The sequence below is a fragment of the Vicugna pacos genome, chromosome 3 (assembly GCF_048564905.1).
Source record: "Vicugna pacos chromosome 3, VicPac4, whole genome shotgun sequence".
Classification (NCBI taxonomy): Eukaryota; Metazoa; Chordata; class Mammalia; order Artiodactyla; family Camelidae; genus Vicugna; species Vicugna pacos.
The window spans coordinates 113,078,251-113,103,500 of NC_132989.1; the positions used below are offsets into that span (position 1 = coordinate 113,078,251).

A 25,250-nucleotide genomic window follows, 5' to 3' on the forward strand; every position below is an offset into this window, starting at 1 on the left:
TATGGAGTGAAAAGAGGAAGAGAAAGAACATATTCCATCACAGAGCCATCGCACAAGAGACAGAAAACACGCTAAAACTTTCCACCATAGTACGTTGTAAACAGACACAGCATTTTGTAAAGGGAGATGACAACACACGGAGAGAGCCCCCAGGAACACCCAGGCCCCTGCGTCAGTCCAGGGAGCACAGTCCACGAAGGCAATTCCCTGGCGGTGGGGTGGGGGCCACGTCAGTGGGAAGTGGCTCTGTGGAGCAGTATCAACCCTGGAAGCAAGAGAGAGATGGCTTGGGGTGAAAAGCATGGGAAATGTTCATTCTAGTAAATGATGGTGCGGCTGCACGGAGAAATGTGCAGATTCTTCCCTGATTACAAAATGTTATTAAGATGCCTACCTTGAAATACAGAAAAATGTTTGTTTTTCACTTAATCATATTAAGTGAAATTTTAATCATATTAAGTAAAAAAGTGAAAAATTATAAAGAAATAAATAGACCATGATTACAGGCTATAGTTGTGTTAACAGGCATGTGTATGGACAAAGGTCTGGAAGAACTTTTAGAATTTTTAAAATGGTGACCATGAAAAGACTGGAAGATGATTGGTTTGGTTTTTGTCTTAGAAACCTCATCTAAAAGTTACTTCATCAACTTTTGAGTTAAAAAGAACAAAAATATTTTACCACCCTTAAAAAGGGATTTTTTCTTATTTTTAAAAATTACTTTCATCTTTGTATTTGGGGGGAGGAGATAATTAGGTTTATGCATTTATTTAATTTTTTGGACGGAGGTACTAAGGATTGAACCTAAGACCTTGTCCATGCTAAGCATGTGCTCTACCACTGAGCTATACCCTCTCCCTAAAAGGGGATCTTTCAATTTAGTTCTGAATTCCAAATAATTTTTGATATGGCAGTTTAAACTGTTACTTAAATGGAGAATATTTTTGACATGTAGGAGTTACCGCAGACTTAGTATGGGGGCCACTCCGCGTGCGGGCACAGAAATTAGCATAAGAACAGGATGTTTGCATTGTTCTAGCGATGGGCTTTCAGATGGAGCCCTGAAGTTGTAAACACAAGTCCTCTGTTTTAACTTTCCTGAAGATCAGGGAACCCACAGGTGTAAAGGATGGTTAACAGCGAGGATGCTTTCAGGCTTAGGTTCCGTTTTGCCTCTCAAGACATTTTTTTCTAGAATAATATCATTTGTCAGGATTTGCAGCCTAGCCTAACTAGCAGCATGAGAGGAAACTGAACAAGCAAAATGCACTCTAGCCTAAGGCAAGTTGAGAGACAAAGCCTATCTTCGGCTAAAAGGTGTGATTAAGGACCGGCGAGGAATTGTTAGCCACTGGCCCGGCGTCACCAGATACAACGTAGGAAAACATGTAATGATTGAAATTATGTTAAAATGCTTACAGCAAATCATTATCTAGATGGAGATGGAATGGGTGAGTGACACAGAGGGACAGTTTTATATCGTTCTGGGTTCTCTGTGCTTGAGTTGAAAGATGTGTCCACCACAGAGGGAAGCGCACCTCCTTCAGAAAAAGCTTGGGAGAGAGGCAGGGCGGAGTCCCGGAGCCGACCCTCTTGAGGGAGTGTCCCTGTTGCCTGAGGCAGCGCTGTGCCAACACGTCCAGTCCCCTCAGGTCTCAGAAACTGGCTTGTTTCTCGTCAAGTCAGTATGGCACCAATAGTTTCACCAGGCTTTTTTGGTCATTATTTGCAAGTGGGCTCTGGAACCCCCATCAGGCATAATCCAACACCCTAACTCCTGAATTCTCAAAATGATCTTACGGTCCTTTTGTTGTCCACTTAAAAAAAAATTAAGTTCCTCCCTCTCCACCCCCCAAAATAAAATAAAATAGAGGAAATGAAATAGTGAGAGGAAAGTTTCCCCTGATTCCCAGTCTTCCTGATCCTCAATTTCCGATTTTTCCTTGATCATGGCTGTCCATACTCCAAACAGACGTTGGAACTGAGGTAATCATTGAAAGTAACAGAGACACATCAGGTCCTGAAATCTCAGTGCAGATAAAAGACTCCCTGAAAGGTCTTTGCAGCTTTTTATTGTATATGAAGGAACTGATCATGTGCAGTGATGTACACTTCTAACTCCACCATGGTGTCACAAGTAGATCTCCAGTTCTGTGCCTCCTTCTTCTGAATCTCCATGTCAGCTCTTTCACAACTATAGTTTATTAACTTTCAGGAATGACAGATAGCACACTCACTTTGTCATTTATTCTGGGAGCAACTATAACCCACTGCAAGCCTTGCCTGAATCCGATTTTCAATAAATAACATATCAAGATTTGGATTGTTTTAATTATTTACCTCTCTACTGGCAAACCTATCTTTGGCAGTAAGAGATTGCTTTGGAGTGTTTTGGTAATTTAATTTATGACCTGAACTGTGCAAAATTCCCTCATTTCAAACCTGGTAGAATTTCTTAACCTCCAGAATTACAAATGCACCATGAAGCACTTCCTTCCTTGTGGGGAGGTGTGAGAACCACATGTTTGGGTGACAGTCAGTAGAATAATAGCACCTGGCAAGTCCCTAGCATCATGTCAACAATGATAACATGCTGCTGTATCAGAAAAATAAACCTGAATGACTGAAAGATGTACAGAGGGGGAAATACAGCTCTTCCTATACATTTCTGAACATTTATTACTTTGCCGTATCATTCATTCTGATGAGAAAAAAAAATGGATTACTCTTAGAAATAGAAAAAGGTAAATGTAAGTATGATTCCTTTCCCAGAGCTGCCATCGTGAAGTACAGTTGACCCTTGAACAACATGGTGAGAACTGCTGTGAACCCACTCATACGTGGATTTTTTTCAGTAAATACATGTTGCGGTACTATACAACCTGCATCTGGTTGAATCCAAAGATGTACAACTATGGATATGAAAAGCCAATTCTAAAGTTATATGTGGATTTTCGAATATGTGGAGGGTCAGCACCCTTAACCCTCGCATTATTTAAAGGTCAACTGTACTACAAATTGGGTAGTTCAAACAACATAAATTTATTGGCTTACAGCTCTGAAGGCCAAAAGTTCAAGATCAAGATGTCATCAGGGTTGGTTTCATATGAGGACTCTGAGGAAGAATCCATTCCATACCTTCCCCCAGCTTCTGGTGGTTTGCTAGCAATCCTTCATGGTCCTTGACTTGTAGAAGCATCACCTCCATCTCTGCCTTCATCTTCACACACTGTTTATTCTCCCTGTGTGCGTGTCTGTCTCCAAATGTCCCCTTTTTATAAGGACACCAGTCATATTGGATTATGGCCCACCCTAATGACTCATTTTAACTTGGTTACCTCTGTAAACATCCTGTCTCCGAATAAAGTTACCTTCTCAGGTACTGGTGGTTAGGATTTCAACATAAGAATTTTGGAAGGACGCAGGTTAACCCATAGCAGAAGGTGTTCATAAGAGATAGAGCAGGAGGTTGGCTTTTGCTGTTCAGCCAGGCCTGGGGCTTGCCTGTGTATTTCCCTCTTGGATGAAATCACTGCTCCGTGCAGCAGGTGGGGGAACACATTCAGCCCTGTGAGGAACCACCTGTCTTCAGCAGATGAGGCTGAAGACGTTCCTCCAGCTGATGTGAGAGCAGCCTCCTAGTTAAACTAATCTCGCTAAGAAGTGAACTATTATCTAGCACATTTCCTATCAGAAACTTTCAAGTTGTTATAGACAATCTGAGGAGGGTGGAATTCTTAGGCACACACCATGCTCTTCCAACACAGCACAAGATGGCATATTTGTTGACATAGTTGTCTTGTCATTTGCTAAACTTTTGTGTGAGTGCAATGGATTGAAGAATATCCCCCTAAAAGATATGTCTAATTTCTAACCCCACATACTTGTGACTGTGACCTTATTTGGAAATAAATTCTTTGCAGATGTAATTAAGAATCTCAGGATGAGATCATCCTAGATTTACAGGAGACCCTAAATTCAGTTACTGTCATCTTTACATGAGGAAGGAGAAGGAGGTTTGATACACAGGGCTACTGAAGAAGCCAGTACTTGAGAGACTAAGATTCTGGAGTGAAGGAAAGTAAAGGAAACTAAACACAATAGTCTGAGCCACTTTTCCCTCAAAACATTCTCTCACTGTGAGATGTGCAGCCAAAAATTGTGCAGAACTAAGGCGATAAAAAAACAAAATAAACATTCTCTGATTGTGAGATGTGCAGCCAAAAAATGTGCGGAACTAAGATGACAAAAAATACAGAACAAAACAAAACCTCTTACAAAAGGTAAGAAACTGAATAAAGCTATTGATATACTGTTGGGGAGATAAAAATTAGAACTGAATCCCTGACAAAGTGGTGAGGTCCTAGAAAATATTGGAACTATTCAGTTGGGATCCCTGATGGACTATACCCAGAAATACACCAGACCTTACAAAGACTGATCAATTAGACTAGTCAATTCAATCCTCAGTTGGCTAAAAGTGGTGTGTTCCTACTCTCATTGCCTATCAGAAGTGAAAGGAAAACCTCTCCAGGGGAAAGTAACATTATCCAGAGCCTCTACAATTTCTCATAATGTGTATAAATATATGTGAATTTCCATCACTCAATAAAAATTTAGGAGGTATATCATGAGATAGGGTATATCGAAAGGCAGGACAAAGAGAACAAAATACAATAGAAATATATCCACAGGTGATCCAAGTTAAGGGAAGTTAAGATGCCTGGACTTTGTTATTAACAGGTTTCAAGAAAATAGATGATCATTTGGAGAACTTCATCAGAGAAATGAAATCTATGCAAATAAAAACCAAATAGAAATTCTAGATCTGAAAAATACATTAACTGAAACTATGATCAAAACAGATGAAGTTCAACAGAAGATGACACAGAGCTAGAAAGAGAATTAGTGATTTAGAAGACATGTCATTTAAAAAATGTCCAGACAGAAGCACAGAGATGAAAAAAGAGAAAATAACAGAAAAGGGGATAATAACATTAGAAATATGTGACCAGATGAAAAGGCCTATCATATGTATAACAAAGCTCAGAAATGGAGGAGAGAGAGAATAGGACAGAAGTAATGTTTGAAGAAGTAATAGCTGAGAGTTCTCTGAAGCTGATAAAGAAATCAAACAGATTTAAAATATATATATAAAAGCAATAAAAAGACATAGAAAAGTACATTTAAGCACATCACAGCTGAAAACCAAAGACAATGAAAAAATCTTAAAGGCAGCTAGAGAATGGAAAAAACATATTATCTTCCCAAAATAAGAAGATGGACAATTGACTTCTCAATGTAATTGACTGAAGCCAAAACACAATGTAGTGGCATATTTAAAGTAATGAAAGAAAGTAATTCTCACTATAGAATTCAACACCCAATGAAAATATCCTTCAAAATTGAGGATAAAATAAATGCTTTTCACCAAAAGACTTGTATTAACCTGAAAGGAATTTTTTTTCAGGTAGAGGAAATATAATCTTGGCCTAAAGTATGGAAATGTAGGAAAAAATAAAAGGTAAAAAGTATAAAATGTGAAGAAATACAAATGAAAACTAACTGAATAAAGCAATAACAATGAGGTCTTATAAAGTTTAAAATACAAGTAAAATTAAATATACAATAACAATAATACAAAAGATAATTATGTCACAAATGTTAAAAGTTAAAGTTTTCTGATGTGCTTTCATTGTCCAGGAAGTAGACTAATACAGTACTACTAATTTGTTACTACTAAGTTATTTTAGACTTTAATAAATTAAGGATGCACCTTGTAATCATTAGAGTGAGAATAAAATAATAGTAGAAAACATATAACTAGAAAATTGATAAAGAATATAACAGAATAATAAAAATACATGAAAATTTCAAAATACTCAAGAAAGGACAGGAAAAGAAACATAAACAGCTGGGACAAATAGAAAACAAATAGAAAGTGGTAGTCATAAATTAAAATATATCAGTAATTATATTAAATGCAAAATGATCAAATACTTCCATGAAAAAATATTATGACTGCATTAAGAAAACAAAACCTAACTAATATCGTTTACGAGATTAACTTGATACATAGGAACATACAACAGTTGAAAGAAAAGGACAGAAAAAAACAGACCAAATAAATATTGACCCCTACTCCAAAAGCTGTTGTTGGTATATTAGTACTAAAGTAGTTTTTTAAAATAAGATGCTACTAGAGATAAAAAGAGGCATTTTTATGAAAAAAGAGATCAATTCAACAGGAAGATAAAACAAATAGTATGCACCTGATAACATAGCTTCAAAATATATAAAGCAAAAATTGACAAAACTAAAAGGAAAAATGAACAAATGTGCAATCATAGAGATTTTTAACAACATCTCTTAGGTACGGATAATACACATGAGGGGACCAAAGGATACAGAGATAGGAACAACATGATGAACAAATACGAAGTAGTTGTCATATAAACAACACTACACTACACTATCTTACATTATTCATAACTTTGTAGTAAACACGTGAGAAATATTTACCAAAAATGCCCATATGCTGTATTATAAAGAACATCTCAACAAAATTCAAAACATCAAACTTAAAAGATATATGGTCAATTTTAGCTAAAAATCACTAAACAAAAAATAAATAGAAAACCCCACAGTTTAAAACATTAAGCACATGTATAAATGATCCATAGGCATCCCTTTTTTATTGTGTATTTACCTAAGCCTATGGACCTGCAGTCTTTTTCAAGCTAGGAAAAATCATAAAATCTTTTATTTACATCTTACAAATTTCAGATAGTTCAAAATCATGTGAAAGCACTATAATAACTTTTACTAAGCTATAGTTTAGGCATCTCTTTTTTTCCTTTATCAAAGTTAAGGGATAAAGGTTGTGGTATGAGCTTTACGAGACTGCAGTAGAATTCTTCAGGAAATAGATCTTTAATTTTTTTTTAACAAAAAGTTCTACATTTTCAAGGACATTGTAAAAGGAATATCAATAAACTGGCCACAGACGACCTCGCTTCTAAGATTCTGATTATTCCCAAATCCTAATTTGAACTGTTTCCATTTTCTTGATTAGTGACCGAAGTGTCAAATAGCCCAAAGCCCTGTGTGACAGCATTAGGTTAAATTTCTTGAAAAGACTTGAAGAGACTAGAGTCTCCTCATCATATTTTAATGTAGAAAAGGGATTGACTTGTTCTAATCCTAATTTCATAAAGCAAACCTAGAATTAAAATGTGGCAAATAATGGGAAGACTATTTCAAGTCAAAATAAGAGCTCTCTTTAAATTTAATCTAATAGTAAATATAGTCACATTAATTTAATGAAATACTAATATGTTAACATGATATAGTAATATAATTATATAATAATTATATTGATAATATTAACATAATATTGAAGTACACAGAGCCTGCAGTTGGTAAGCCCCATACCAGACCCCAGTGTTTCTGAACTTTTGACAATCTGAACTGGGAACACATTGGTATTTGGTTACAATGCCAGAAATGTCTTTCCTCTGCTTGTAAAGGTAAAGATAGAATTTGTTCTTGGGAAAAGCTTCCTACTTGACTTCTTTGAATAATTTTAAGGCAAGTACCTATTTGTCATCCTTGTGCTAGCCTTGAACTTTGGGATGCAATCCTTCAAACAAAGATGATAACCTTTTCTGCTTATTTATGTGAAATGCTAACTTCATTGTAAACATCTTTGAGATACTTTTATGATGCAAGTCGGGGGAAGAAGGGAGTGGGGGTAACTGTGGCCCTGGGGACTCAGGGAGAAGAGGAAATGATGAACAGGACTTTAAGCAGGAGAATTGGGCCTTGCAAAATGGCAGCCCATGGAGAGAAAGAGGGAGACAGCCTGTAGGGGCCTGATGGACTATAGGAGTAGCAAGGCTTGGCATCCAATTTTAAGTTGTCCTTCCTGAATGCTAATCCCTTTATATCACCCGTAAAGCTTCAGTGAGGTTTTTTAAACACCACTGCCCCAGTGATGCCCTGACGGGGGGATTAAGGAAGGATCAGTGTTCAAATGTGAGATGGAGTGAATCTGAGAGAGCTACAACAGCCTGGAGAGGAGCACCAAGACAGCACATGGAAAATAAGGGATGTGGTCAGAAGCATGTGGACTAGGAAATAAGAAGTGAAACAAAAAGGAAGCAAGCTCTCCCAGGATTCCTCCACAATATTTAAGGGAGGGACAGGACTCCCACAGTCATGCAGCATGAAATCCTGAATTCTGGGCATTTGATAATTGCAAGGAAGATGGCCCCCAGGAAGCCGATAACCTTGGGAACACATAGACTCCTTTTAAGCTAAATAATATGTATGCTTTCTTGGGGAGAACTTGCTATCTATCAAATAATGGGCAGACTGTCTTAGCAAGAGAAATGGTCCCATCATAGTGACCAAACAGAAGCTGATGGCCACAAAGGGAAATTTCCCAGGAAAGCCTTTTATATCTTGTGTCCTCAACATTAACAGAATTCTAAACTTTTAAATTGAGGCAGAGTAAAGTGTTTCTGAAACATAAAAAGGAGTTCAACTGCATTCTTTGAAGAGCACTTCCATGAGAGTCATCTGGTCTCTCCCTGCCATGACCTGGGGACATCTTCAGTCCAGGGCTACTCTTCACACATGTGCCGTGAAGACCAAGGGATGGCATGTATATCAAGGCAAAGGTCAAGAACACAGGACCCAGGGCAGCTGTTATCCTCTGAAGAATCAGGGTCCAGCATCCTTGCATCCAAGAAATGCTACCACCAGAAGTCAATGAAAAGGATATGTCACAGCATTTGGAAATAATGGTTCCTGCACATGGAGCAAAGGGGAGATTGGTAAGTCCCAGCAGGGCAACCCTATTTCTTCTAATATAAGACCCTGTTTATTTTAAGACATATCCTGATTTCAGAGATGCTAATTTTTAAAAGATGCACTTTTAAATCACTACTTTCAATGACCTACCCTATATTTTGGAGAAATATAAACAGATGAAACCTAGAACTCGTTGAGTTGACATTATAAAAAATTTATCTGCAATCACACGCATTATCGAAATACACAGTCCTAATTTTCTAAAATTCCTCATCAGGAGAACAGGACTCTTTATATTTTAGCTTTTGGCTTCATGCTGCTTATGACTACACTTCGTGATTTTTAGCTGTTACCAGGGTCCACAGAACCCTTCATTTCAACTTGGCATTACAATTGAGCGCTGTTGTATTTTGTGAAATAAATTGCCAACCTGCATTGAATGACTCCTAAAATGGTTTAGCTACACAGAACTGTAAAATTGAGGACCATACTCCAAAAAACATTTTTTAAGAAGAGCTTTACTTTAAGCAAAAAGAAAATTTCTTTTTTGCTACTGGACTATAGTAGACTAATGATGACTGCTCATTCCCTTGAAAATAAAAAAAGATCCTGGGTGGTTTTCTCTAGGTGGTATAACCACAAGCAAACAACCACAAGCAATTGAGACTAATTGCCCATGGCTTTTTCAGCCTCCGCAATGAACTGCATCATCTGACCTCTGAACCAGGAAGTACTAGATTAATCTTCCTTTCTTCATTCCCCAACCCCATTTCCTGTTCCAGTACTTAGCTGGCCCTAGCAAAAGTGTGAAATAAATGAATTATGTCTCCACAGGCCTTCTCTCCCTCTCTTTTCAAATCTGCTTTATCATCAGCGCTGATTTTCACCTTGATGTTCTAGCCCCTCTGACATACCAGAATCACTGGCATCTTCCTCTGTTCACTTTCCTGTTCACTTTTCATCAACCTCAACCGCCTGTCCCAGCCCTAGGCTCATCTCCTGCTGGATGCTTCCAGCAAAGGTGCAAATGATTTTGATAACTTAGTGTGACATCACGTGTTTCCTCTGCCAGACAATGGTTCTGTTTAACAAAAGAGATTAAGCAAATGACCTAATAGTTCTCAGACCTGTCTGCACATTAGAATCACCTAAAGTACTCTAAAAACAGTATCAAATGTCATGCTTGCTTTCACAGCACACGTACTAAAATTGGAACGACACAGAGAAGATTAGTATGGCCCCTGAGCGAGGATGACACGCAAATTCGTGAAACATTCCATATTTTTGTTCAAGATTTGCAGATATTAACTACTATATATAAAAATAGATTTTAAAAAATTTCTTCTTTATAGCACAGGGAACTGTATTCAATATCTTGTAATAACCTTTAGTGAAAAAGAATATGAAAATGAGTATGTATATATATATGTATGACTGGGGCATTATGCTGTACCCCAGAAATTGACACATTGTAACTGACTATACTTCAATTAAAAATTTAAATTAAAAAAATGTCTATACCCTCACCTGTAGAGGTCTGATTGAATAAGTCCAGGGTGGAACCGAGATAACAGTATTTTCAAAATTTCTCTCCACATGACTCCAATGTAGAAGCTGGATTGCTAATCACTACTTATGCCAAGAGAGGGAGAACGAAGATGATTGCAGGCCCTGTGGTGAGTCAGACAGGAGACCTGGGATCCGAAAAATGCCTCCAATCTCATCATGTTGGCAACTGGCTACTTCAGCCAAAGATTTATTTGAATCCTTGTTGTTTATTCCCTACAGGTCTCATCTAACAAGAAAAAAACAAAACCTGTGCAGAAATTCTCTTTCTATGACCAGTTTCCCCAAACAAGATCTTTGAATTGGCAAAAATACAGTCAGTCCCATGACATGGTGCCTTCTAAGTTCAGTCTCTTCCAAGATTCTGGCTGTTCCTTCATACATGCTCAGAGGAGCACAGACCTCTCTATCTCCTGAGCTCCCAGAACAAACCACAGATGTTTTGCTTGTGTATCGCCTTATTCCACAAAAGGGTATAAAGACAGACACTGTTCAGAGTAAGAGAGACCAGTAAGTCTCAGCTGGTACCCTAGAAAGCAGTGCATTAGCAACATGATAAGAAACACAGTAGAGGAGAAGGAAGTTCAGCCTTTCTAGCATCTCCAACTCCATCAGACATCTACAGACATAGGAAAGTAGACTCACTTTACTCTCAGCGACCTGTCGTCTTTGTTAATAATCAGATTATTCTTCAATAGGAGACACATATTGAATTTTCTTTCCACTGCCTATGTCAGCTCTACTGTCACAATACCTGAAAGCAAAGCATGGTAAAGCTGAATTCTTTTTCACATGATCTGAAGAAATTTTATGCTCTGGATTCCCCTCCTAATGATATTATTCATGTCCCATTCTGAACCCCTTTTTAAATTAGAATTGCACACCATCTGGCTCAGCATGAACAGACAATGTTGGTGACAAGGCACTCTAGTCTTGTTTCACGGCAGTTGAACATGCTCAGTGGCCCCAGTTGGGAAAACACGGTGGGTGTTAAGTGATCGTGTATTAAGTCCACGTATCCAAAAAGCATCCATGTGTAAACATTAAGAAGATGAGAAAGAACTCCCAGAAAAAACAAACAAAAGCATGAAGAAGGAGATTTCCACTTAAAAATGAGCTCGAAAAACTGTCTCCATAGTCTGAAACCTTTTGGCTCATTTTCAAATGTTTTATGAATTTCTGAAAGAGCCATTTTATAAAGAACCTTTTATATGATATTACTCTACGCTATCTTATTATGGCCACTCTGATGACTTGGTGCTTGAAACTGTCACAAAAATATATGCTTGTATCTTCTCTCAAAATGTGTGAAGTTGAGCTAGGCGAGTTTGGAGGAACTTAACTGTTAAGAATAGTGGCTTTAGAAAATAATACTGTTAATAGCAATAAATTGTCAAACTTGTGAGCCTAATTAAAGTCAACAGAATGACAAATGAGACCTTTGCACCATTCCGTAGCTCGGAGCCTGTAAAACTTGTCAAAATATGATATGTGTTGTGATGAAGGCATTTGCTTTGCGAATGTATTTATTACTCACCCTGTCCCACTTTTCTTCCATCCTCCCTGCAGTTAGAGAAAGGGGAGAGACACACTTAAATTACAGCTTTCACCGTTTGAATTGAATATATGCTTTTCCTGTGCTCTCCTCCCAGACTCTCGGGGTCTCTAGTGGGAGAGTACAGGCCTGCGGACAGATGATCATTTCATGCAGAGCAATGGGTGCCAGAGGCCCACGGGCAAATCGCTCGTATGGCCCTGATCCTTCTCTACGTGTCAGCTTCATCTCTTTGTTTACATGCACCCTGTGCCTTGTCCCCTTTTATCCGGAACCTTTTCTTTGCAGGCACTTCAGCTGTTAAAGTTTCGTGTAGGTGTTTCAGGGATAAGTAATGAGTAAGCAATTTAAATTAGTGAGCTTTGGGGACAATAAACCAACCAAGTCCAAGGGGAACGGAAAGCAGCAGAGTTTATTTGAACATCAGGAAGAGAAACATCAAGTCTGGCCATTGTCCCTACTACCCAACGCTCTTCCTCTTTGTCTCAGCGAAACACCTTCAAAGAGACTTTCCAGCGTTCAGATTCCTGACACATAAGATGGTGAAGCCAAGAGCTTCCGATTGTTCATTCTTGTCACTTTTTCTTTCCATTGCCAATCACTTCTTTGTCTTCAATTGGAATTTTCTTCTTTTCGTCTTCTCTGTTACCTGAGCTGAACATGCCATTTAAGACACTCTTTTGTAACCCCAGGTGTCAATTAAGGATGAGGGAGTGGGGACTCTGAATAAGTTAGGTGTTTCTGGAGTTTCTAAATAACGCTTGACATTTGAATGGCTGGTTGCAGTTTGTAAAGTACTTTTACATCCAATATGTTATTTAATTCTTACCACAACCCTAAGAAATAGACAAAGGAGCCACTGGAGAAACTGAGGCCCAGGGAGGCTTGTCCAGGATCACGTGGCTGCTTGATGTCATGTGTTCCCTGTACCCTCTCTGCTGTGCCAGTCTCCCACATAATGAGGCAGAATCGTCTGATGGCTTGTTGGTTGCTATTTGCTAACACCCTGCTAAAGCTCAGAGATAGAGCAGACCTATAAGTTAATAGCCAATACAGGAAAAAATGCAGGCGAGAGGATAGCCATGTCCCCGGGACATGTTCTGCCAAGTGTGGGTCCTTGGCTTCATGCAGGAAAGAATTGAAGAACGAGCCACAGTTGAGTAAAGGTAGATTTATTCAGAGAGATCCATACTCCAGACACAGAGTGCAGGCTGCTCCAGAAGGCAAGGGAAAGGCCAGGAGGTGCGGGGGTTGGGTGTTCAGTTTAAAGTAGAAGTGGACACACTCTCCATAGCGTGCGGTCCGTCTCACTCGGAAGGGACGGTGGCCACGGGCGCGGTGTTGCTAGTTTTTATGGGCTTGGTAACTTCGTGTGCTAATAAGCGCGAAGATGACTCCAACCACGTGGGAAAGGTGGTGGGATTCCCAGAAAATGGGCCATGCCCACCCTTTGATCTTTTATGGTCAGCCTTAAAACTGTCCGGGTACCTGTGGGAGGAGCATTGAGCAGCTATGGTATTTCAATGAGTGAATATTGAAGCTCAAGGTCCATTGGGAGTTGGGTCTTCCGCCATCTCGGTGCTCATTGCTATGTCATTCTTTTAGTGGCTGTGCCCTGCCTGCTTCCCTCCTGTCTTATAACTACATCAAAGACCTTTATTTAGCTTTTCCTGAACGTAAGGGAACTTTTTCCTCTTTGGCAATGGATTAGAATTTTTAATTCAGATATTAAAAAATTGAACTTTTAAAATATGAAAACGAACATATGTATGTAAATGCATGACTGGGACATTATGCTGTAACCAGAAATTGACACATTGTAACTGGCTATAATTCAATTTAAAAAATTTTTAAATTTGTATTGAATTTTTTGAGGGGAAGATAGTTAGATAGAGAGATAGATTTATTTATTTATTTATTTATTTATTTATTTATTTATTTATTTATTTATTTATTTATTTTATTTAGTGGAGGTATTGGGGACTGAACCCATGACCTTGTGAAACTTGTATTGAATTTAAAAAAACACACAAGCATGGTCAGACTCAGTCATCTGTGAAAGAACACATTTCTCCAGTGTTTCATCTGCAGCCTTCTAAAAACGTCATTGTCTTCATAAAAATTCACAGTGAGCTCACCCAACACCTCTTGCCAGCAGGACGTCTAACCATTCCCACTGCCGCTGGCGCAATGAACAGAAAAACAAGTTTCCTATAGAAAAATCAAAATTAGGAGATAGACTCTACTGTGCTTCCCGCTCAGTTTACCAACCACTTTTCACTAGGCCTGCCCAGGGATGCAGAAATACAAAGCCTGCTCATCAACCCGTGGGTGTGAGCCATTAGCTTAATATCCAAGTCAGGACCAAGGGGACCACATCAGGATAAGACCACAGGCTGGGCTAACCTACGGGCTGTCCTGTGAATAAATATGAGCCCCATCTCTCCAAAAGAGCAATTGCTCAAATGCAGGATAAGAAGACATGAATCCACTGGAGCAAGTGGGAAAGAAAAAATCCAAGATTTCAAGTCAACAGTGAAATCACAGTAAAAGGCAGCACCCTGTGAGCACACACAGCATTACTATGCCCGAAGGGAAGTCATCCATCCTGAACAAGGAGGGTGAGTGTTCTTTCCTGACACGACCTGCCTGACTGTGCTTGAGGACTGGGTTCGCTTTTAGGCGGACCTTTTAGGAGCAATGGAGTCGAGACAGGTGGCATTCAGGGAAAGAACCAAGCTAATCCAGCCATGCTTGGTACGTTGGCGATTATGTATTTGTTGAATGACTGATACATGAGGAGTAAATATGAGGAGTTGTAGAAGGAATTGGACCTGCTCATTCTGGCTAAGACAAGACTTTGGGGAACTCAATAAAGGAAATGTACACTCAGGTCCTCTGAGCAGCTGATGCCAGGGCAGGCGTAACATGCGAGGACTTTATTAGAGAGAGTTTCTTTGGACCCACTCCAGTGTGTTTTGTCCAACCCCACCAAACAATGAACTCAATTCTGACACTATCTACCTAGAGACAGCATCAAATCCCAGAGGTGAAGAGCTCAGGTCTACAAGACTGTCCCCTCCCGCACTTGAGATGCCAATCTCAAGTCCAGGTTGTCACCTGCACTTCTGATCAACTAACCATAGTCCAGAGTTTCCTACCTCCCCTCCTTGGGTTTGAGTAATTTGCTAGAGTAGCTCATAGAACTCGGAGAATATCTGATTTACTAGATCACTGGTTGGGTGTAAAAGGAACTCGGGGACAGCCAGATGGAATGGATGTCTGGGATGGAGGCTGGTGCAGCGTTTTCAAGCCCTCTCCAGCCACCGATCTCCCAGCACCCCCACGAGTTCACCTACCTTGAAGCTCTCTAAATCCTGTCCTTTTGGGGATTATGGTGGTTTCATTACACAGGCATGAAGGGTTAAATCATGGGCCATTGGTAATTGAGCTTAATCTCTACCTCCTCTTCTCTCCGCAGAGGTCAAGGGCGGACTGAAAGTTCCAACCCTCCAGCCACAGGACTGGTTGTCTACTGGCAACCAGCCATCAGTAGGTTACCCAGAGGCTTCTCCATCGTCGCCTCATTAACATAACAGAAGACACCTTGATAGCTCTCACAGCTTAGGAAATTCCACGAGTTTTAGGAGCTCTGTGCCAGGGACCCGGACAAAGACTAAATATATGTTTATTTATCAAAATAACACACCTTTCTTGGTAAAGGGCCTCCACTGGCCTTTTCCTGCTTCCCCATTTCCCCTGTGCTCTGGGCATCTCCCCCTGGACGTCTCAGCCTTGACTCAGGGTCAGTGTGGCATGTTCAAATGCTGCCCGCCCCCCACACTCTCACTGCAGAACACAGTGAACTTGTAATCCCTGGTGTCTGAGTTTGGAACATAAAATGGCCCAACTCTGAATTTTTCTAATTTAGTGTTCTTTTTTTGTAGCCTAGTATTTTATATTAACATTTCATGCTCCTAAGGTATGTATGACTTTAATAGAATAAAAATGTATTTTTCCTAAACTTTGCTCAAAATAAACTCCCCAGAAAAATGTGTCACATGTCTCCACACAACACCAAGGGTTAGCAGTGTAGTATGTAAAGCATAGAATCCGTCTCCCTCTTTTCTCCGTCCCAGTTTCCTATACTCTGACTTTAAGTCGTCATCACCTCTTCTCTCTTCTTTCCAACCTGCTGCTGGGTCTCAGCCTCCTGCCTTGAAGGCAGTCCCCTTGCCCAGTCCTCCTGGTCACTTTCTCTAAACCGTATATATTCTAAATACTTTCCAATACAATGATTCTTCTCTAATCCCATTGCTCAACTCCATGTAGGCAATAGAATTTTTTTTTAATTCACCTTGTGCACCACTATCAGAATAATTACGTCACTGACAGTTGCATTTATTACCTTTGATTAAAAAGCAACAGTAACTCCCAGTAACTGGGAGTTTGCCTAAGTCCAAAGATGGGGGGGTCTACCCCTACATTTTGTGTCTGAGATTTCCTTTCAGACTTACTTTCCTTTACTCAGAAATATATAGACCAGTCATTGCTGTGAACTTGCAGTGTGTGTGAGGGCTAACGTTCTATGAGTGAAACAAAGAGGAACAAGACAGGAGCTCACAACAGAGTAAGTGCCTTAAAATGTGTGCTGCCGGCAATTAGGTTGCTTCATCACAGAAAGAATTCAGAGACAGGACGCAGAGGTGAAGCACGTAAAGTGAGGATTTTTTAAGGGCTGGATGGTACACCCTCAACGGGGGCGCAGGCCGACTCAGGTGAGCGGCTGCCCTGAGTTTCTTTGGCAAGCTGGTTACAGAGGGTGTAAAAATGAATGGGTGGGATAGTCACTGGGGAGGGAGGAGCTTGGGGTCATATTCCCTGATTTTCATCCCAACACCGCCTTCCCAAGGGGAGAAGGGAGTTTTGTCTGTTTTAGTCTGGATTGGAAGTGTTCTGGCCTCGGTGCATGATGGTACTTTGAACCCGCAAGGCAAATTTTATTGTGATGAGAGCATAATGAGCAAGAGGTTACATTCAGACACTGGAGATTCCTGCTTTTTCCCACCTTTCTTTGCCTCCAGGGCACTTGTCATCCCAAAATGTGACTTCTTATCAGCCGAGAGGTTCCTGGCTTCTCTTTTTCTCCCCAAAGACCCCTGTTGTTTACAAGATGTGTGGTTTCCTGCCATTTAGCCCGTGCCCATCCTTTGTCTGCTCATATCTAGCTATCTAGCCTGCTCCAACACATGGACACAGATAACTGTCATGTAAGATCAAAATCATCAGTGCTTTAGGAGAGGGACAAACATCAGACCGAAAGGGCATCAAGAGGAAGAGCCTGGTCCTGGCTCTGAGGATGCTCTGAGCGCTGTGCAGGGTACCGTGTTTTGAATATGTTTTGAAAGGTGACTAAAAGGTAGGCAGACAAACATTTACAAAAAGGGCCAGTGTGGCCAACAATAGTAAGTGTTGCCAACTAAAAACTGGCGCTTGCCATTTCCCTCCTCAGGGATTCAATCACATTGGCACTTGCCATCTACCTCTATAAGGATTAAATCACAAGCCACTGACCTGCAACCTCGCCTGAAAGGCGTTCAGGGTGGAGGTCAGGAAGGAGGTGCTCTGTGCTCTGGGGAAAGCTGGCAGAACAGGCCTTCAGATAGATGTTTTCAGGAGAAGATTTTATGAGCCCAAATTCTTGTGTCTCCTCATATGCAGAAAAGCACTAAAATGCTTCACGGGGACACCTGCTCCTTGTGACTAGCAGCGAGCCTCTGCTTAAACGTGTGCTTGACTGCATGTGCCCCCCATTCGCTAAAATCACGTGTATACTGACCTTCCCCCCACCTCTTTGGAGCAGTTCCTCAGAGCAATCTGAGATGCTGTCTCCTGGTCCATAGTCCTCATTTTGCCCAAATAAAACCTAACTCACACCCTTCACATTATGCGATTTTATTTCAGTTGGCAGTTTTAAGTGTGTATGTGGAGCAGTGGACACTACAGTCCAGCGGGGCTGAGTACAGTGGTGAGAAATAGGTTCAGGGAAGCAGGTTTGGACCAGAGTCCCAAAGTCCCCCACACTTATCTTCTCAACTAAGAAAACCAGCTAGGCAGCACTTTCTCGTTCTCAGCACAGAGGCTTGGTCTAGTCCCTGCCCGAGATGTCCTCCCTGTCCCCTGGATTACTGTTAGAATTTAAACTTGTTCTCCAAGTCACTTTTCCCTGTGCAGTTTTTCTAACTACTAAACACATCCTCTGCTGTACCAAACAATGGCATATGGTCAACCAGCCTGGGCTGCCCTGTGACTTACTTGGGCAAGTGACTCAATCTTTGAGCCTCAGTTTCCTTATCTGTAAAATGAAAGTGATAACAGTGCCTTCTATCTGGAGTTTATTAGCCTCAGATGAGACCACTGTGCCCAATTAAAATAAATGGAAGATATATTTTCAGGGGTGATATTACAAATATTTTACAACCAGATTAGCACAGACACTGAGCAGTCAGAATGAACACCAGCCATGAATAACTGAACGGCCACAGCAGTGTGTCCCAGATGTAGGTCAGGGTCAGTGTTAGCACCATCCTCATCATCATTGTCAGTACGTGCCACACCATCATTTTTCTTTATTTCTCTAAACTCTCCAAGTGAGAGTTCTTGTAGTTTAGCAGTTAAGTTTCTTTTAGTTAAGGAAATTTTGGAGTGTGTCGGGGGCAAAAGTTCATTGTTGCAGTGTTGTCTGAAATGGCAGACTGCCAACAAATCCTTCAAAACCCAAATGGCTCAATGCACCATGGAACCTCCCTGCCAGGAGCTACTGTTCACCTTTTAAGAATAAGATCAACTAAATATATTACACTCAAAGGATGCTGTCGTGGTTCTGACTGCTATAGCACATTACCATAGACTGAGTGGCTTAGACATTTATTGCCTGGAGTTGTAGAGGTTGGAAGTCCGAGATCGGGGGCCAGCATGGTCAGGTCCATGGTGAGGGCCCTCCTCCGGGTGCACACACAGCTGCCTTCTGTGACCTCACGTGCTGGTAAGAGAAAGCTCTTGTCCCTTCATCTCCCTGTAAGTGCACTGGTCCCATTGCTGGGGCCCCACCCTCAAGAACTTATCTAAACCCAATTACCTCTAATGGGCCTCATCTCCAAATAGCATCCCAGTGGTGATTAGGGCTTCAACATATGGTTTTTGGGGAGACAAACATTCAGTTCATAGGCGATGCCTGTGATGTGGTCAGATGAAAAAGCAAATGAATAAATACTGCATTTAGTATAATAAGATAAACATAAAATGAATACTCATATATATGCTTGTAGAAGCAAAGAAAAGATATGGGAGAAAAAGCACCTCATTGTTTGTGATGACTGCATCATGGGCAGTTAGAAGGAAGGGTGGGAAAAGTTTTAATTTGACTTTGGACTCTTCTGGAGCGGTTGAATTTTTACTAAGAGCATGTATTACTTTTGAAGTTTCAGTAACTGACTTGAAAAAAAAAAACACAAACAAACATGAACCTATAATCTACAAAACGTGGGTTGCTTATGCCTGACTAGTACGAAGCTCCCAAACCTCCAGACTGGAGCCTGGCCCCTTGGGGATGCCTTTCTTGAAGAGCTGCAGCTGAATACTGTCTACACTCCGGGTACCATGATGAGGAGCCTTATCCTCATGTCGTGGTGGGAAGGTCCATCGTGCTTCTGGTCCTGATGGGTCCACCCATGACGGAGTTAGGCTGACTGTGGAGCCTGGAGGTACGGCTGCATATCTCAAAGAGAAGTTTCCTCTGAAACTTGAAAGGGAGCCAGTGATGAGGCCTGTCCAAGTAATTACAACCTTTGCAATAAGAGGAACTTACATAATTGCAGTGGGTGAACTCCTCTATTTAGACTCACAGCTGACTCATGATTGGAAATGATTGGCCACATAATTACAAAGTTTGGGTTCCCGAATGATAAATTAGATGCAGTGGCTTCATCTTGTGTAAGTCCTACTTAAAGCCACATTGCCTGAAATAGAGCCCCTTTGAAATGAATCACACTGTACACCAGAGACTGGAAAAACAGATTACATTAAAAATGAATCCAAAAACCCATTTTTCCTTCTCACTGAACTTGCCAAAATCTGAAAACTTGTATTCATATGAGGTTCTTGAAGTACCCTTGGTTTAAACTCAAAATACAAGTTACGAATCATGTTATGAAAATCCTTTTAATTCACTGAATTCTTTTTGAGGGTGAGGAAAGAATTCTAACATTTTACAGATTCACAAAGGTAAAGGTGACCTTCAGAGGACATCTGCAGGGTCCCCACGTCCCCGTGTCAGCTCGACCTTCAGGCAGTCACTTCCCAGAAACACAGCTAGCTAGCATTCCCCTTTTTACTTTCTTTTTCAGATTTTTAATTGTGATAGAGTGCACATAAGGTAAAATTTACCATCTCAACCATTTTTAAGTGCACAGTTCCACAGTGTGGTGCATTCATGCTGTGCTGCACTCTCCAGCACTTCTTATCTTGCTGAACTGAAACTCTGTACCCATTAGACGTGGCTTCCTCACTCCTCCTGCCAACAGCCCCAGGCAAACACCATCCTACTTTCAGTTTCTGTGAGTTTGACTGCTCTAGGTAACTCACGTAACTCGACTCATTCCGTATTTTGTCCTGTCTTATTTCACTGAGTGTAAGGTTCTCAAGGTTTATCCACATGGTAGCACGTGTCTGAATTTTTTTTTAAGTTGAATAATACTCCATTGCATACAGTGACCACATTTTATTTATCCATCTGTTGATGGACCTTTGGGAGGCTTCCTCCTTTTGACCATATGAATCGTGCTGCTGTGCACGTGGGGGGACAAATGTCTCTTTGAGACCCTACTTTCAATTCTTTTGAATATATACCCAGAAGAGGAATTGATGGATCGTATGGTAATTCTACTTTTAATTTTTTGAGGAACCGCTGTACTGTTTTTCCATACCCTCTTTTTTTTTTTTTTAACAAAAACAGATCCATTTGGGTTTTATTCTGGCAGTGAAAGTTATATATGCTCATGGCAAAAGCTGTTAAAAGCAGAAAGAAAATATGACCAGCTATTCCTTTTCCCAGCAAAAACTAATATTAATGTACTACATTGCCTTCCAGATTTTACATATATATATGTGTGTGTGTGTATGTGTGTATATATATATATATATATATATATATTTCTTAAGTTTATTACCTGATTCCTCCTAATCAAAATATTTTGAAAGAAAGTAAATGCCATAACTAACAATACCCATAAAAATCAGCTAATGAAATGGCCACTAATGACACTGACACTCACTTAGCCTCCCTCCCCAGTATCACCAGCCGTCAAATGGGAAACTTTGTTGGGCAGTCTCTCTCACTGACTGTGGGATGTTCAAATGCAAAGTGATTCTAAAGCGGAACTGGAAATATGGCAAAAGATGCCTAATTCCCTTAGCTCGATGCATTGATATAAATGATCTGAGATGTGCCTGGGCACTGTTGTTTTTCAAAGTCTCCGGGGTAATTCTCAAGTGCATGCAGACCTGAGAAAAAACGCAATAGGTGAAGTGTGTGTGTAAACTGTGAAGTGGGGATCCATTTGCTTATTTTTAGTTAGCCAAAAATGCCGATTAACATTTATAAAATAGATCTTTTCTCCAATAACTGAGATGGTATTTTTTCATACATACTTGAGTCTTTTTCTGCAATCACTGTACTGTTTTAAATGTGTAAGAAAATAATTTAAAATCTGGCAGGACTAGTTTCACCTCCTTACACATTTCTTTTCTAAGACAAACCATGGCTACTTTCTCATATATATTATTTTTAAATACCTAGGGAGAAATGACCTTAGGTTTTGAACTTATAGAATAATTTAGATAAAAATTTCATCTCTCCACTTTAAGGTCTTTGCAGCTAAAGAAGATGTATCCATCACTCTTTATTTACTCAAGACTTTGTATTCTTGTTTACAAGTGTTTTAGTTTTCTTCACATAATTCCTGCCCCGTATGACTTGTTCATTTTATTCCTAACAATTTTATCATTGTTATTGTTAATGGATATTTTATATCCATTATATTTTCTACTTATCATTGATATAGTGAAAAAAATTTATTGATAAAAAGAAATGTTTGAAAGGATATACAAAACAGTGAAAACTTGTATATGCTTCTGGTTCAAAAAGGAATTGAGTGCAACTGGGTTCTGTCTAAAAAAGATGAAGACATTGATTTACCCAGTTCCTGGTATGTGCTCTAGAAATCCCCTGGGTCTGGAAAAACACTCACGTTTGTGAAAAGGAACATGTATGCGAATGTTCATGACAGCAAAAGATGAGATAAGGAGAGCTCTGTACATACGCTAGAACACAAAACAATGAGACGCGTGTGTGGGAGTCCCACATACCCACTCAGGTGAGCCCTGCAAACGTGAGACTGACCAGACTGGTGAGTCGAGGAAGAACTCTTTCAGTAGGATGCCATTATTTTGTATATATACATTTTTTGAGCTATAGTCAGTTTACAATGTTGTGTCAATTTCTGGTCTATAGCACAATGCTTCAGTCATACATGAGCATACATATATTCGTTTTCATATTCTTTTTCACCATAAGTTACTACAAGATATTGAATATAGTTCCCTGTGCTATACAGTATGAAATTTTTGTTTATCTATTTTATATACAGTAGTTAGTGTCTGTAAATCTCAAACTCCCAATTTATCACTTTCCACCCTCTTCCTCTCCTGGTAACCATAAGTTTGTTTTCTATGTCTGTGAGGCTGTTTCTGTTTTATAAACAAGTTTGTTTGACTTTTTTTTTAAGAGTCCACATATAAGTGATGTCATGTTTCTCTCTCTTTCTGGCTTACTTCACTTAGAATGACAATCTCCAGATCCACCCACGTTGCTGCAAATGACATTATTTTATTCTTTTTATGGCTGAGTAATGTTCCATTGTATAAATATACCACAGCTTCTTTATCCAGTCATTTGTCAATGGACATCAGTAAGATGCCATTTTGATGGGCATCAAACAGTGATGGAATTTACAAGTACATATATATTTAATAAAATCATAGGCTTACCTCAGAGAGATTGTGGATATGATTCCAGACCACCACAATCAAATGAGTCATACAAATTTTATGGTTTCCCAGTGCATATAAAAGTTATGCTTATACTATACCGTAGTCTATTAAGCATGTGATAGCATTATGTCTAAAAAACAACACCTATATCTTAATTAATAAATATTGTTTACAAATGCTAACCATCATCTGAGGACACAGGGTTGCCACAAACCTTTTGTAAAAACCAGTGTCTGCAAAGCGCAGCAGAAGACGTTACGCTGCTATTAAGAACTGTATGAAAATGACACACGTCCAATTCACAATGCAGATTACCTCTGAGGCAAAGATGTGCTCAGGAGGGGAATACAAAGGACTTCAACTGTATCAGCAGCTTTTCATCTGTGAAGCCAGATGGTGGGTACACAGGTGCTTCTGCAGTTTTCTCATGCTCTTCTGTGTCTGCAGTATTTTATACTAATTTCTGAGTGAAAATCCCATTGCTTTTTGTGTGCTCATTTTGTAACCAGACAGCTTATTCAGTTATCTTGTTGTTTGCAAGAGTTTTTCCACTGGGTTTTACTGGGTTTTCCAGGTAGATAATCGTAGCACCTGAAAATAAGAACTGCCTTTGTCTGACCAGGGTATAGACCCTGGCTTAAAATTTGTCTCTACACAACACTGTAAACCAAATATACTTCAATAAAATAAAATAAATAAAAAACAAATAAAATAAAATTTCTATCTAATTTCATTAAGTAGCACTTCCAGAACAACGCTGAGTGATGGTGATAAAAGTGGTCCGTTCTAATGGTTCACCTTCAAACATGATACTGGCGATTGCTCTGATGCAGTGATAAGGCTTGTGTGACTTGAAAGTGAGAAACGAGGCACACATACACGTGAGTGTGTGTGTGTGTATAATGCAGGGTACAGATACTCGTGATCAGCATGTGTATATGATGTGAACATAATTATGGTTGATGTGTATAACTGATTGCCCATACATGTGACTGTCGTGTGCATAATATGATGCGCACATACATGTGACTGTGTTATGTGCACATACATGTGATTAGCACGTGTGTATAAAATGTGTGTGTTGTGTTTTATACCTCACATCTTACCACAAAGTGTCTTATCATCTATTTTATGGACAATTTGAGGCCTGGTATAAACATTATTTTTGACCTATGAAGATAATCATACAATTTTTCTCATTTAATGTATTCAAAGGATGTACTATATTAATAGCTTTTCTCACATTAGACCACGCTTACATTCCTGGAGTCCGAACTTTGACATTTTTTAAAAAATACACTGCTGTGTTTTACCTGCTGACAGTGCGTGGAGGGTGTTTGCCTCCACGTTTTGAAATGAGGCAGGTTGTCCAATTTTCTCACACGTGTTCTCCCCATTGGTAATAACAAGGTTGAACAAACATCAGGAAAGAAGACAGAAGCTTCATTCTAGAACAATTCATAGAGCCGACAAATTATGTTTCTTCATGACAGGAAAGAACTCTCCAAGAAAAGCATGGATTTTGAGGTTGGGGGTGTTGGGTTTGTCTTTGACAGTTTCCTTAATTTTCCCTTTTCCGTGATATTCTTTCCGTCTTGAGGACTAAGATCCAAGGACGACACTGTCTTACAACCGCTGCAGTTACAGCGTCCCACAGCCAGACGGTTCTCCTGCTGCAGCTAAAATCATTCTTGCATAAACTGAAGACATATTCAGCCATCAGCTACACGATGTGTGTTTTATTTGTGGAAATCAGAATTTTTTTTCAGACCCTTTCTCAATAAAATAAAACCACTTCCCAGCCATCCTTTTATGATTATTCAAGTTAAAGAAATCAGAATGAGGAGAAATTGCCAATCTTCTGAGTTATGACAAACTTGATAAGGTTAACAGTGTATTTCCAGCCGGTCACAGAGCCTGAGAGTGACTAGCTACGTTCTTGCAAAGAAAGGAGAACTAACAGAGAGATTTTAGGGGAAGAAAAGATAAAATAAAAATAGTTTTCCTTACAGCAGAATTTTAAGAAGGCGACCAGAACAAAGCTCATATTTCTTTCTTAATACTGATGAGTTCCTGTCTTCAGGTAGACAGTAGAGGTCAATTGAGATTATTCATTGGAAAAGTTTGAGGCAGAGGAGTAAAATATCCAATTTCTCAGTCATAGCAGCAAAGTCAACCTGGGGGAAATTCTGAACAGCGGCTT

The 25,250-nt window shown here is 39.8% G+C and overlaps 1 non-coding gene across 1 annotated transcript; it reads left to right on the top strand.

Annotated features, from left to right (window-relative positions):
* The first annotated feature begins 10,000 nt into the window (after window positions 1-10,000).
* LOC116280106 (U6 spliceosomal RNA) lies at window positions 10,001-10,103 on the top strand. The gene has a single exon (XR_004189441.1). It is a non-coding gene; the product is annotated as a U6 spliceosomal RNA (small nuclear RNA).
* Window positions 10,104-25,250: the final 15,147 nt, after the last annotated feature.